This window comes from Rhincodon typus, chromosome 5 (assembly GCF_021869965.1).
Source record: "Rhincodon typus isolate 14 chromosome 5, sRhiTyp1.1, whole genome shotgun sequence".
Taxonomy (NCBI): Eukaryota; Metazoa; Chordata; class Chondrichthyes; order Orectolobiformes; family Rhincodontidae; genus Rhincodon; species Rhincodon typus.
The window spans coordinates 115,533,073-115,548,002 of record NC_063336.1 but is presented as its reverse complement, the minus strand read 5'-3'; positions in this window follow the sequence as shown (position 1 = coordinate 115,548,002).

Genomic DNA, 14,930 nt, shown 5'->3' with positions numbered 1-14,930 from the left:
AATGGTCACCCAGCTCTAACGGAGGTCGATACTGGCTCAGCTGTATCAGTGATCGCAGAACCAGTCTTTAGCAAAATTTCCTCTGAGTTCCAACTCTTAATTTGTGCAAGACCTCAGCAATACTTGGGGGGGAGAGCTTTTACAGATTAAGGGTATAACTTTGTTTCCAGTCTCGTAGGAGAAGCAGCTGGTTCAGTTACCATGATTGTAGTAAAAGCCTCGGGCACAAACTGATGTGGCAAAATTGTTTGAGAAAGATTGGCTCAATGTTTTTAGATGAGAAAATGACTGCTTCAGTGAAATTCTAATTAAATACCCAGAGGATTTTCAGGAAGGTCTAGGGACTATCAAAGGAGCCAAATTCACTTTGACCGGGAAGCAATTCCATGATTCTGCAAGATCTACCCAGTGCCACTTGCCTTACATGCAAAGGTAGAGTCAGAAATCAGGAGGCTGGAAAGTGAAGGAATCATCAGACCTGTCCAGTTTATGAAATGGGCAGCACCGGTTGTACTAATTGTGAAGCCCGACAGATCGATTTGTCCTTGTGGGGATTTTAAACAAACGGTAAACTGTTTTTCGCAGCTAGATCAATACCCAGTCCCTCACATAGAGGATTTATACACAAACCTGGCAGGGAGGAGCTGTCCTTCACAAAGCTGGACATGAGCCATGCATACTTGCAATTGCAGTTAGATGAGGGTTCCCAGAAGTATGCTACAATTAATACCCATAAGGGTTTGTACCAATATATGACACTATCGTTTGGGGTTTCAACAGCCTTGTGCAATTTTTCAGTGGATGATGGGGAATATTTTACAAGGTCTACTCCAGGTTACCATTTATCTAGATGGTATGCTATGAGCAGGGAAGACCAATAAGGAGCACTTAGAGAATTTGGGCATAGTCCGTAGACATTTCTCCTAGGCAGGCATACGCCTCAGAAGGGAAAAATGTGTGTTCCAGGCACCCCAAGTGACTTACATGAGCTACAGAGTTCATATGACTGGGTTACACACATTGGAAGATAAAGTGAGGGTGATCAATGGTACCCCGGCTCCCATGTCTGTACTGGAGCTCAGATCTTGGGCTGGTGAATTATTACAGAAGGCTCATACATAACCTGGCCTCCATCCTGTCAGTTTTGCATCAACTCTTAGAAAAGGGTCAGCCTTGGAAAAGGTCGTATAGCCAAGCCATGGCCTTCAGGGAAGTGAAGAAACAGCTATCAATCTCTAAGGTGTTGGCACATTATGATTCCAAGCATTATCCGGTATTGATATGCCATGCCTCACCGTTTGGCAACAGGGTAGTATTAGCTCATAGGTGGCCCAATGGAGAGGAGCACCCCATAGCATATGCACCCAGGAGTTTGTCTAATATAGAGCATAAATGTGCCCAGATAGAGAAGGAAGACTTGGTGGTCATATTTGGAGTCAGGAAGTTTCACCAACACTTTAACAAACATTCATTTGTAATAATCCTTCATCAGGGCCTCTCCTGATGAAGGGTTTCAGCCCGGAATGTAGACTTTCCTGCTCCTTGGATGCTGTCTGACTTGCTGGGCTTTTCCATACTCACACCTATAGACTCTGGCTTCCAGCATCTGCAGTATTCATTGTTTCTAAACTAGTAATAATAACAGACCACAGATCCCTGCTCAGTCTACTTAAAAAGGGCCAGGCAGAGCCACCCATTGCTTCAGGCCAAATTCAGCAGTGGGCTCTAATACTAAGTGTGTATAATTACAAGTCCAGTGGGCCAAGTAGCAAAGGTAGATGCATTGAATCATCTACCATTGGCAGATACACCACCAGTGATACCACCATTGGAAGAGTCCATAATTGTTTTAAATTTTCTGGCCACACTTCCACAGCTGCCCATACCAGACTTTGGACGCAGAAAGATCTGGTCCTAGCAAAACTGAAACAGCTGATGACAATGGGGGAAACCAAAAGGCCATCACAACCAGAATTAAAACATTTTTGGACCTGGAGAGACCAAATCACCATAGAGGATGGCAAATTATTATGTGGAGCAAGAGTCCTGAGCAAAGGTTGTCAACAGATACTAGCTGAACTTCACCAGCGCCATCTGGGGATTTCTGGAATGACAACATTCATGAGAGGGGATGTTTGGTGACCAGGATTTGATGTCAACATAGCTGTGTTGGTGGGGCAGTGGAAACCAGAGCAGCAAGAGGAAACCCACACAGACACAGGGAGAATATGCAAACTCCACACAGACAGTTACCCAAGACTAGAATTGAATGTGGCTTCCTGATGCTGTGAGGTAGCACTGCTAACCACTGAGCCACTATACAGTCTTTTCTGCTAAACTCCTTTCTGGTCCACTCCAGCCAACTCTCCCCTCGCTCTTCATTTTTAATGGCCTTTATTTAAGTTCAGTAAAGTTGTTTCCATCTCATACTAAAGAGCCCCTTCCTGTCTCACTCTGTGTGTTGCTATCACAGCAATGCTGTCATATCCTTTTGGTTTTTAAATCTATAGTTCCCATCTTCTGACACTTCCTTTAGGGAAGGAAACTGCCATCCTTACCTGGTCTGGCCTACATGTGACTACAGACCCATAGCAATTTGGTTGACTCTGAACTGCCCTCTGGGCAATTAGGGATGGGCAATAAATGTTGCCTGGTCAGTGACATCCTCATCTTGTGAATGAATAAAGAGTCCCCACACATTCCTTTAATTAAAGCCCTCTTCATCTTCACATAAATGAACTATGTAATTGATCACGTGACTTTGACAGCAGGAAGAGAGAAGATACTAATCTAGAATGAAAGTATGAATCAAGTGGTCTTAGACACTACACTAGAGAACTGTATTTGATAACCTTCTATGGAAAAAAAAGGGAATGTCATATCAATTAAGGTGTTGAAGAGCCTCACTTTGAGTTAGGTGATGGCCTCATGGTATTATTATTACACTTTTAACCCAAAGACCCAGGTAGTGTTCCAGAGACCTGGGTTCAAATCCCGCCACAGCAGATGGTGGAATTTGAATTCAATAATGATCCGGAAATAAGAGTCTAATGGTGACCGTGAATCCATTGTTGATTATCAGGAAAAACACATCTGGTTCACTAATGTCCTTTAGGGAAGGAAATCTGCCATCTTAACCTGGTCTGGCCTACATGTTATTCCAGACCTACAGTAATGTGGATGACTCTTAACAGCCCTCTGGGCAACTAGGGATGGATAATAAACGCTGACTGAGCTAGTGGCACCCACATCCATGAAAGAATAAAATAAAAATTTAAGAGCAAGCAGCCTTAGGCAGTGTATTCAAAACCCAAAACAGCCCAGACCAGTATCTCAATGTGCACATAACAGATAGTTTCGGCACAGACAGCGCATTTTCACCTACAGTGCGTCCCAGTATCAGCTTTTCTACTTCCCAGGATGTGGGTGCCACTAGCTCAGTCAGCGTTTATTATCCATCCCTAGTTGCCCAGAGGGCTGTTAAGAGTCATCCACATTACTGTAGGTCTGGAATAACATGTAGGCCAGACCAGGTTAAGATGGCAGATTTCCTTTCACCATCCCTTTCTCTACCTGACTTTCTTTATCTCTCACTCTGAGCTCCATCTTCAACTATCCGCTCACCCTTCCCACAACCTTAAATATCACCTTTTTCCCAGCTACGATCAGTTCTGCTGAAGGATCGGTGGACTTGAACTGTTAACTCTGCCCTCACCCCACAGCTGCTGCCAGATCTGCTGAGTTTCTCCAGCAGTATTTATTTTTGTTTTGATCTTCAGCATCCACAATTCTTTGTTTTATTTTGGTGCAGATCAGTGTTAGTTTAAATTTAACAAGGTCCCTCATGGTAGGTTGGTCCAGAAGATTAAGTTGCATGGCATCCAGGGTGAATTGGCAAGTTGCATACAAAATTGCCTTGGTCATAGGAGACAGAGGGTAGTTGCAGAGGGGCATTTTTCCGACGAGAGATATGCGACCAGTGATGCTTTGCAAGGATCAGTGTTGGGAGCTTTGCTGGTTGTCATATATATCTGTAAGTGATTTGGATGAAAATGTAGGTGATACTAATTTGTAAATTTGACATGAAAGTTGGAGTTGTGGATACTTCCTTCATAATGGATTCTAAAATCTTACCAATGACCAAGGTCAGGCTGACTGGCCTATAGTTTCCTGACTTCTGCTTCCCTCCCAAAGTAAGCAAGAGTGTTATATTAACCATTTTTCAACTGTCTGGGACCCTTGCTGACTCCAGTGATTCCTGAAAGATCACCATCAATGCCTCCTCAATTTCCTCAGCTATCTCCTTCAGAACTCTGGGGTGTAGTCCATCAATTGTTGGGAAAAGAACTCACATGCTTTGCCCATGTCCTATAGGGAAGGAGACTACTGTCCTTACCTCATCTGACCTACACATGAGCCCAGACTCGCAGCAATGTGGTTGACTCTTTGATGTACTCCTGGTAATTAGAGACGGACAATAAATGTTGGTGTAGCCATTGATACCCACATCCGATGAATGTCACATTAAAAAATGTCATCATTCAAAAATGATGGTTAGGTCTGCTTTATTAACATGCCAGAAAGAAAGGGGTTTTTGAATCTGGGTAGTTCACTGAATCAAATCCACAAACATACAATGTAAATTATGATCAGTTACCAAAGAAAAAATAATCCAAGCTCTGAAGGCCCCACTTGTTTCTATTCCTTTGTCATTAGTGTGAATACTAGCCGACATGAATGGCCTTCAGTTTTGTTGTTGTGTCATTCATGTCAGTCCCAAGCAGTGTACCATGTCAGCTTCTTGCAAAATGATTGCATCACAGCTTTTGATTTTGTAAAACCTTTGACTTCGAATCTTGAGAGATTTTAAAGGATATGTTTCATGTCCATGGTTGCTTTTAAATTCCATTCCAAATCTTTTCAAAGTACAGAAGGATATATTAATGTCTCCTGGGCCTAAATATAAAACATTATATTGAGTCCTGTAAAATTCTACTCTAAATTTCAAAGAAATATACATCAGTGATATGACGAACAAACTGAAACAGGCAGTGCAAGCACTTTCACTGGATATATCTTGGATAAACAACTTTTGTGCCAGTTTTCTTGGGTGGAATGATCTTTTGGGGGATTTCTGAGGCACGTTGGATCGTATCCCAGACTGAGAGGGAAGCTCTGGTTTGTAGTCCTCCCCAGGACTTGATTAACAAAGAAGTTACATTTATAACGTGGCCAATCAGATTGATTATCAATCAACAAATCCATCTAACAAAAGGCAACAGCAAGTGGTAAGAGTGGAAAAGCTCTTGGTTACATATGTAATTGAATGAAAGTTGGAGCCTCTATCTTCACTATTCACAGGTCCAGACTATAATAAAGATGTCAGCATGCACGTTGGCCCAGAAATCTGAACTCCCTTTGTGACTTGCAACGCCACACACACAGTGATCTTTTGCAAGTTACTCCCCGTGTGATCAGTGTCTGAGGGGCACACTAAAGTTTGGGGTAGCTGTTGTCAATGCACAATGGGGAAAGACCACCATCTGAGGGAAAACCACAGCCTGAAGTCTTTCTGCTGAAGTTAAAGAGGGGTCTGTTCAGTTATCAGAACCTCCCAGTGCCTCAATTATATGTAAATATAATCTTACACAATTAAGAGATGCCTTTGGTTTGTTTGTTGGATAGAATCAAATTCCAATGTTTGGTTTTTTTTTTGATAACACAGTGTGGAGCTGGAGGAACACGGCAGGCCAGGCAGCATTAGAGGAGCAGGAAAGTTAATGTTTTGGGTCGGGGCCCTTCTTCAAAAATGGGGAGGTGGAAGGGAGTGGGGAAATAAATAGAGGGTGGGCCTGGGGAAGGTTGGGAGAGGCTGGAGAAGGGCTCCACATCAGAGCAGGATCCCTCCACCCCAGCTACAGTACCAGGGAGCAAATGGAGATGGAGTGGGAGGTAAAGAAACAAAAAACATATTGAGGACGCTTCTGAAGAAGGGTCCTGGCCCGAAACGTTAACTTTCCTGCTCCTCTGATGCTGCCCAGCCTGCTGTGTTCCTCCAGCTCCACACTGTGTTATCCCTGATTCCAGCATCTGCAGTTCTCGCTATGTCTTTATGTTTTCTTGTTTTTCTTCACATACTAGGGTGCAGAACTGAACTATTTTAGTGGGTTTGTATTTTTTATTATGAATAAAACATCTTTTTGAAATAAAAAAAAGTCAGCGTCTGTTTCCTGTTTTAGCCTTGATTCTGACATGGCCTCCCCCTCCTATATAATACATCTGGTTTTTTTACAGCAAATCTATGAGACACACAACAGCTGTCAGAAGGTCCCTTGGCCCAGGGTAGGCTATAGTGTAAGGTGTCTCCTGATCTGTCCTCACATGGGAAGTTCTACTTTAAAATGCCAGTGATATGAGAAGTAATGATTCTTGTGGTTTCATTAGCCTCATTGTATCTGTATTTCGCCTCTGTTCCTTGGCAGCAGCTACAAAAGAACCATTAGTCAGGGTCAAAGAGTCTCCCAGGAATCCTACTCCATTAATTCTGGCAAAGATGTCTGGTACAAAATGGTCAACAGTAACTCATTAGAAAGGACTGTCACCAGACCAGGTTGTCCTCAGGATGTTTCAAGAACACATCCACCATTGAAGCACATTTGAAGCATAGTCATCGTTGCAACATTGTACGCAACTGCACATAGCACTTTCCACAGCCAGCAACGTGATAAATGACCAGCTAATCTGTTTTGCTACTGCTACGTGAGAGATCATAGTTCACAATGACAGCAAGAGAAGAAAAAAAGAAGGGCCTTGACTTAAAATTTCACTTAAAGGTGGCATAGCTGACAGTAAACTTAGTGGGTTTTTTAAAGAATTAACCTAAAGGATTATGTGAGCCTCATTCTGGCCTTTCATGTTTTTTTTTAACCCACCCCTGGTTCTATCATGACACAGGCTAATTTCAGCACTGCCTAACCATTCTTTATTCAACATTTTTTTTATTCATTCACAGGATGAGGGCATCCCTAATTGCCCAGAGGGCAGTTAAGAGTCAATCACATTGCTGTGAGTCTGGAGTCACATGTAGGCCAGACCAGGTAAGGATGGCAGTTTCTTTCCCTAAAGGACATTAGTGAACCAGATGGGTTTTTCCCAACAATGGTAATCATTAAATTCTTAATGCCAGACTTTTTGAAATTGAGTTCAAATTCCACCATTTGCCATTGGGAATTCGAACCCGGGTCCCCAGGACATTATCTGGGGGTCTGGATTTACAATCCAGTGATAACATCACTAGGCCATTGTCTCTCCTGCCCTCAGCTATCATTATCACTTTTTCAGCTTCTCTTCTGTCCTGGCTTACAATCAATAATCCCCTCATCTGCCTGTGACGTTTACAGCTCTTTCTGTCTCTGGACTCTGTCTCTACCCGTCCGCTCACCTCTCCCCCAAACCCGTCCCCCCTCCCAAACCCCCACCCGACCTTGCCTTCAGCATAAATACTACTGTTTCCCACCTGCTGGCACTTCTGATGACAAACCATCAGACTCAAAACTTTAACTTTCACAGCAGGAAGCTTGATGGTATACAGGCCCGATTCACCTTGTCCATTTGCTGGTGGAACTTGAGAAATGACTGGTCCTCTGACAGAGGGTTGTCAATTCCATCAAGCTCGACTAGACTTTAGTGGTGGATCAGGAATATGAATGGGAGATGGATGGCTTGCTTTCCTGTGGCTCCTGAAGACTATCCAATAAACACTGTGGGTTTTTTTAGTAGCCTGCCAAAATGGGGGTATCACACTCATTGTCAAGCACCCAGTGCCTGATCAAGGGACCCAGCTTCAGAAAGAGCGGGATAGGGTGTAGAATGAGGGTTGAGCATTGAAAGTCACATTCTGTCTCTGCCCAATTCTGTTGCCCCTCTCACAACCTTCCCCCCCACCACCCCCACATCCCCCAAAATCCTCACACGCCTGATCTCACAACGATCTTTGCTGATGTCAATGGAGCATTTCCAAAAGCAGACGCCACTCCTGGTAATGTTGCCGATGACGGAGATTGCCTGGCAGCTCGCAGTAACTGGATTTTTTGTTTCTGCTGTACTAAATCCCAAGGAAGTCCCGGCCAGTTATGACAGGCACTTGACTTGGCTAAATCTCCCCGCTAGACGTGATGTAAGAGTTCCCATGATTTCTCCAACTAGTGGCCAAGGCTTTAGCTGTCAACATTTAATCCTCACCTATGTCTTTGAAGTTCACTTGGAACCTAAAAGCTTCAGGATCTGAGCCAGCAGTGATGTCTTTGAGCCATTTCTGGTATTTTGCATGTAATTTGGAAGGAAATGAAATGTATGAAGGTTGAGATTTTGTGAACATTTTCATTAATCATCAGTAAGCTTGTAAATAAAGATTATGTCAATGTTAATAAGATTATATGCAATGTATACAGAACCCCAAACTGATGCAAAAATTCAATGACAGGCAGAAGCCATTTGGCCACAGCAAGATGCAAATGACTTTATAGATTACTGCCCAATAATGAATGTTCGATTGCCACTGTTATTAGCCTCTATACTCACAAGAAATTGCTAATATAAATTCCATCTGCCTACATTATAACTCCCAATGTCCACAACTCATTCTCTGGTATGGTGTACATTCATAATTTGCAACATCTGGTTGATCCTTTTCTGGTCTGACTGCAGTCTGAGAATCCCCAGGCTGTGTATTAGAGAAAGCAGAACTGAGCAAATCGGTATGGACTTATTTTAATTTATGAAACAGAATGTATAATCAGCAGCAGTTAATATAACCATTGACACTATTTATAACCAACATGAGAGATGAATTAGTCACTGCAATATTACATGTATTCATGTAAATGTTACAACTAACACATTATCAGACTTCTTCTTCATATTCCCCATTATTCCATTTTTAAAATTAAATTTCCTGTGCATTTTTTGTGCCATTCAGCATTGGTCAGACGTTTCTCATACTGGATTTTTTTGCTGCTGTAGGCATTTTTCACATCTTTGTTTCCTTTCACGCTCCCTCTTCAAGGCCTCTTTTTCACTTTTTCTTTCATATCTCTGTTTCCCCAGTCTATTGTCTCATTCAATGCTCCCTTTCTATTTGTGTCCCTCACTCTGCAGATAAGAGGTAGATAGGTTTGTAAGCTTCTAAATTGGATGATGGAATTATGATAGATTTTATTATGAAAGCATGTGCAGTTCTCAGAAAGCAGATACATGGTAACTCTTGTCACAGAATGTTTTTATGTTTAGTGTTCAGTTTGGTAGAACAATGTTAAACTAGCCCCTTCTGATGTATTTTGTGAACATCTTGTCTCTTCCTTAGCCCTTTGAAGCCCAATTCTGAAGAGTTCATGTTCTAAACTGGCTGCCTCAAAAGATTTTATAATGAATTGAAGCAGTATTTTGTATGTTTCTCCATGTAATTTACAAATAATCAGGTGAATTGAAATTAGCTCTAGAGCTAAAAGCAGGTATTGATCCAACACAATGCATTACATGTACTTATGGTTAACTCTACTTGCATGCCAACAAAAAAAAGGCTGATATACTAGATCAGTTCAGTATGCTTTAAAGCTCAAGACCACGTGTTAGAGGCAGATCCAAGCTTCCCCCCAAAAAATAATTATCTTTAAGTAAAGGAGGCCAGTAGCTTTGTATTGTGTGAACTAAGAAATGTGTGTGAAAACCACACTTTGATGGTAGATAGCATGCAAATAACTATCTTCAGGACACACTATGGTGACAAAAGTTCAGATCTCTTCAAGCTCTTCCCAAGAGCCAGCCAAGGCCACATAGCTAATGTCCTTTCCTTGCACAGTTTCATTGTTTTGATTCTGTGAAAGGAGAAATAATTTGAAAGATATAACAAAGAATCATAGTTGAGGATATTTATATTCTTTTGTAATGTTCCCCTTAATTTTAATCTGATTTCTAAATCTGTGTATGACAGAACTTAGGTATTTTGGGTTTTTTTTCCCTTTATTCGTTCATGGGATGAGGGTGTCACTGGTTGGGAGCATTTATTGCCCAACCCTATTTAAGAGTCAACCATATTGCTGTGGGTCTGGAGTCACACATAGGCCAGACCAGTTAAGGATGACAGTTTCCTTCCCTAAAAGATGTTAGTGAACCAGATCGGTTTTCCCAGCCATTGACAATGGATACAAGGTCATCCTTAGACTTTTAATTCCAGATATTTATTGAATTCAAATATTACTGTATGCTGTGGTGGGATTCAAACCCAGGTACCCAGAACATCAGCTAGGTCTCTGACTTAACAGTCCAGCAATAATATCACTAGGCCATCACCTAGATGTTATTCCACACCCAGAGTTATGTATTGAATGGCAGTACAATAAAACCCAGAGAGTACTATTAAATTCAGATTCAGCTGTAGTGAATAGGTAGTCTCAGTGTCGGAGCTTTTAGGTGAATTAAGCAGCGATTTGAATTCTTGAGTGTTGACGTGAAACTGTTTTCCAAATGCTTACAATCTTACCACTGGTTGTTTACAGCAGCTGATGTGGAATTAATATTGTTAAAATTATGCAATTAAAAGATTAAGTTCACAGACGTAGATTATGTGCATTACGTCTAGAGGCACCAGTTTGCTTAGATCTTTGAAACACATTCCATTATTTTTTTGCAGCCAAAATAATGGATGATAAGTGCTCAGATTTTTGTAATAAGTGGATGGCAATTTCACTACATTAAGGCCTTTTGTTTCAGCTAGTTAGTTCAAGAAGGAATTGAGATATTCAAAGTGTTTTTTTAAGGAGAGAGAAAATCGAAGTTAACTATTGGTACACCGATATTGCATTACGTCATCGAAATTGGAATGTTATCACATAGGATAACTCAAGTCACACTGCTTTAAATTTAATCCTTGATTAAGTCAATACTTAAGTTGGTCATGCTTAAGATGCAGTTATGGCTGACCTTGCTGTTAGGAGTATCATGAGCTGGAAAAATTAACGACAGATGGTCTTCAGTCAATTGACAGTTACATTTTACACAGTGGATGTGTAAAGGGTAGAATTTTACCTTCGTAAATAAGGATGGAAAGGTAACAAAAGAATAAAGGGGAAGATGTGGCAGAGTACACAGAAAGTGTTAAAAAAATTTTTGTGATTAATCAGGTTACTCTAACATCTGAGAATTAAAGATTGAATTTCACTTCTGGGTACAAAGTTGTTAGCTCCCAGAGCAACACTGCAGCTCTGTCCATTTTAGAGGCTGGATCACATTTGTTTGTCACTTTGCACTTTTCAATAGAGATGAGTAAGTATTTTTTAAACGAATAATTAACTTGTTTGGACATGTTTCAGCACACCTCTGGGGCCCTCACATCCTGAGGTTGGATTTGAACCCAGACCTTCCAGCTCAGAAGTAAAGAGAGATATTACGACTCCACTATACAACCTGAGTGACAGGGACCTGGTGGCAAACAATTATTCAGCCATTATCAAATGATTCAGACCCTGATGCTGATGACTTGTGGCAGAGATCCTTGGCACAAAATTTGTCACCTGGAAGGTTCAGAGTGGGCAACTGTAGACAGGTGATGAAGGAAAAAAGAACAAAGACAAAGAACCACAGATACTAGGGATCTGAAACAAAACAGAAAGAGCTGGAGAAACTCAGCACCATCTATGAAGAGAAAGCAGAGTTAACATTTCCAGAGACCTTCTTCAGAACTGAATGAGGGAAGAACTGAGAAAGGAAGAGATGTGGGAAGTCCAGGGAGTGTCTTCAGTTTCTGGTCCATGAGGACAGCCATGAGACAAAGTCACAACTCTCCGAGCCTCTGTTTACCCTTTTGGTTATGCCACAGCTGGACTACAACCAATAGTTCTGGTCAACATGCTGTAGGAAGAAACGCAAATGCACTGGATGGGTGAAGAGGAGATTCACCAGAATATTGCCAAAGATGGAGAGCTCTAGCTATGAAAAGATGCTGGATAAGCTCAGATTTTTGTTTGGAGCAGAGAAGGTTGAGAGGGGATCTGATAGAGGTGTTAAATATCATGAGGGGCATGGAAAGGGTGAATAGAAAGCAGCTGTTCCCCTTAGTCCAAGGGTCAAAAACAAGGGAGCTTTATTTTAAAGGGAAAGGCAGGAAGTTCAGAGGAGAATTGAAGAAAACTGTTTTCACCCAGAGGATGGTGGAGGTCTGGAATGCCCTGCCAGGGAGGGTAGTTGAGGTGAGTAACCTCACAACCTCTAAAAAGTACTTGGGTAAGCACTTGAAATGTCATAACATTCAAGGCTATGGGCCAAATGCTGGTAAATGGGACTAGTGTAGATCTAACATGGTTTTGGTGGTTCAATGGGCTCAAGGGCCTCTTCTGAACTCTATGGTTCAATGACATATTTGTGGATCAAACTTCTAAGTGACATTTTTTTCATATTTCTAAATGAAATCCTGTACTTCAGTACTTGAGTACATGTGACAGTAACATCTAAATCTAAATCTAAATAAAACAAAGGTAGAAGGAATCATGGATAACACAGTGTGGAGTTGGAGGAACACAGCAGGCCAGGCAGCATCAGAGGAGCAGGAAAGCTGACGTTTTCGGTCGGGACCTTTCTTCAGAAATGGAGAAGGGGGAAGGGAGCTGGGAAATAAATAGAGAGAGGAGGGTGGGGCTAGGGAGGGTAAGTGGGATGGTGATAGGTGAGTGCAGGTAGGCAGTGGTGGGGATTGGTCATTGAGGTGGCAGGAGCGGATAGGTGGGAGAGAATCGTACTGTCTGATAAATATATTCATATCCAAAAAGTACCAACTAAGAGTAACAGAAGACCACGACAAGAAACAAACATTGAACCAAACACTGAGAGGCTTTTGACACCAGTGAAAACTATTTCTGAGTCCCGAATATAAATTGTAGCAGGACAGGGAGTCAGCAAAAGAACCTTTCCATCAAACCAACTTGGCTATTGTTAGAGATAGTAAGAACTGCCGATGCTGGAGTCAGAGATAACACAGTGTGGAGCTGGAGGAACACAGCAGGTCAGACAGCATCAGGGAAGCAGGAAAGCTGACGTTTCGGGTCAGGACCCTTCTTCAGAAATGGGGCTGTTGTTAGACCTGGAAAATAATGTCTGAATAAGATCTGCACTTGTCACTTGGAACCCAAGATCATGGCGATCAGTGGAATGGCCACCTCCAAACACACGTTGTCATAGAAATGATGACCACATCACAATGCATATAAACATCTAGAATGCCACCAGGCACTTTGCTGCTTCTGAGGAAGGGTCACCGGACCCGAAACGTTAACTCTGATTTCTCTTCACAGATTCTGCCAGACCTGCTGAGCTTTTCCAGCGACTTCTGTTTTTGATTTACAGCATCCGCAGTTCTTTCATTTTGTTTTACTTTGCTGCTTCTATTGCCTTTGGAACATATAACAGTTCCTCTAGGAGAAACTCGGGGAATCAGGAAGGCTTGTGTCAGCTAAAAGTCCCCAAAATATGCCACTTGTGTTCATTATTTCTTGACTTAATTTTCTGTTTAATTATTTGCATCATCAATATAAAGGTGCGCCCATTCAATCTCGTACAATTTGAGGTTAAAAAAAGCAAGAAAAAAGCACCTAAATAATGGACAGAAACGTAATTACAAAACATTGAGTATTGACAATGCTAACCTGAGGCACTAAATCTGCAAATTGCTTTATTTTTCATTGTGGAGTAATAACAATATGGTGGCTCAGTGGTTAGCACTGCTGCCTCACAGCGCCAGGGACCTGAGTTCAGTTCCACCCTCAGGCAACTGTCTGTGTGGAGTTTGCACATTCTCCCCGTGTCTGCATGGGTTTCCTCTGGGTGCTCTGGTTTCCTCCCACAGTCCAAAGATGTGCAAGTTAGGTGGATTGGCCATGGGAAATTGCCTGTAGTGTTCAGGTATGTGTAGATTAGAGGGATAGGTCTGGTTGGGATGCTGTTTGTGTCAGTGTGGACTTTGTTGGGCCGAAGGGCCTGTTTCCACTCTGTAGGGATTCCATGATTCAAAGGTTGTGAAGATGGACACTAAAACTAGGAGAGAATAGAGACAATGTGAAACCCACAATTTTGACACAAATACTAATTTTCTACTCTTTTAAAATCAAACAAAATTAATAGAAAAACCCTTGATGAGCTGAAAGTGAGCATTTGTGTTGGTTTCATCTGATGAATGAGATTTTGCACCAGTTTGTTCTGCCACAGTTTTTTGAACAATTGTTCCTCAGGATGGTGAGGTACTTTAGCAGTGACAGAATGAATGTTCAAGCCGGAAGCACTACCAATATGTAAAGCTGCAGCATGTTGTGTAAATAGCTGAACAAACCACTTTTGATATTTATATAGTTACACTTAAATTCATAACGTTTGCTGAAGAAAATTCAAATTTCTTGCTATTAATATTGTTGAAGCGTGTCACTCAGCGTAATATTTACTTTGGTAAAGTTTAAATATGATTGTTTTGCATTTAGTTCAAAAAAAGTTGGTTTTTAGGAAGAAATTAAGAATAATTAAATGCTGATTTACTTGATAAGTGAAATTTAACAGCTTGGAGATAAAAGAAATCTTGGCTACAGAGATGGACACATAGTGGTTATGAATGCCAGTTTTACAGAGGTGCTGCTGTGACTAAGTTTAGAGAAGTACTATGGATTCTGTAGCTGCAGTCTCGCTAAATTCACAATGTGACCAGTGACTGGACCAGGGACTGTAAAGAAAGGAAACCTTTACAGAGAGGGAGGAGAAGGACAGAGCTCCACAGAAGGTCCAATCAACTATGGGTTTTCAGAGTCTGCTTCTTACAATCCTAGTTCACCCAGGAGCAATGCTTGAAGCAGGTGAAATCCAGCAAGGAAATGGCCATAAAATTCTGTCATTTGGTCAAG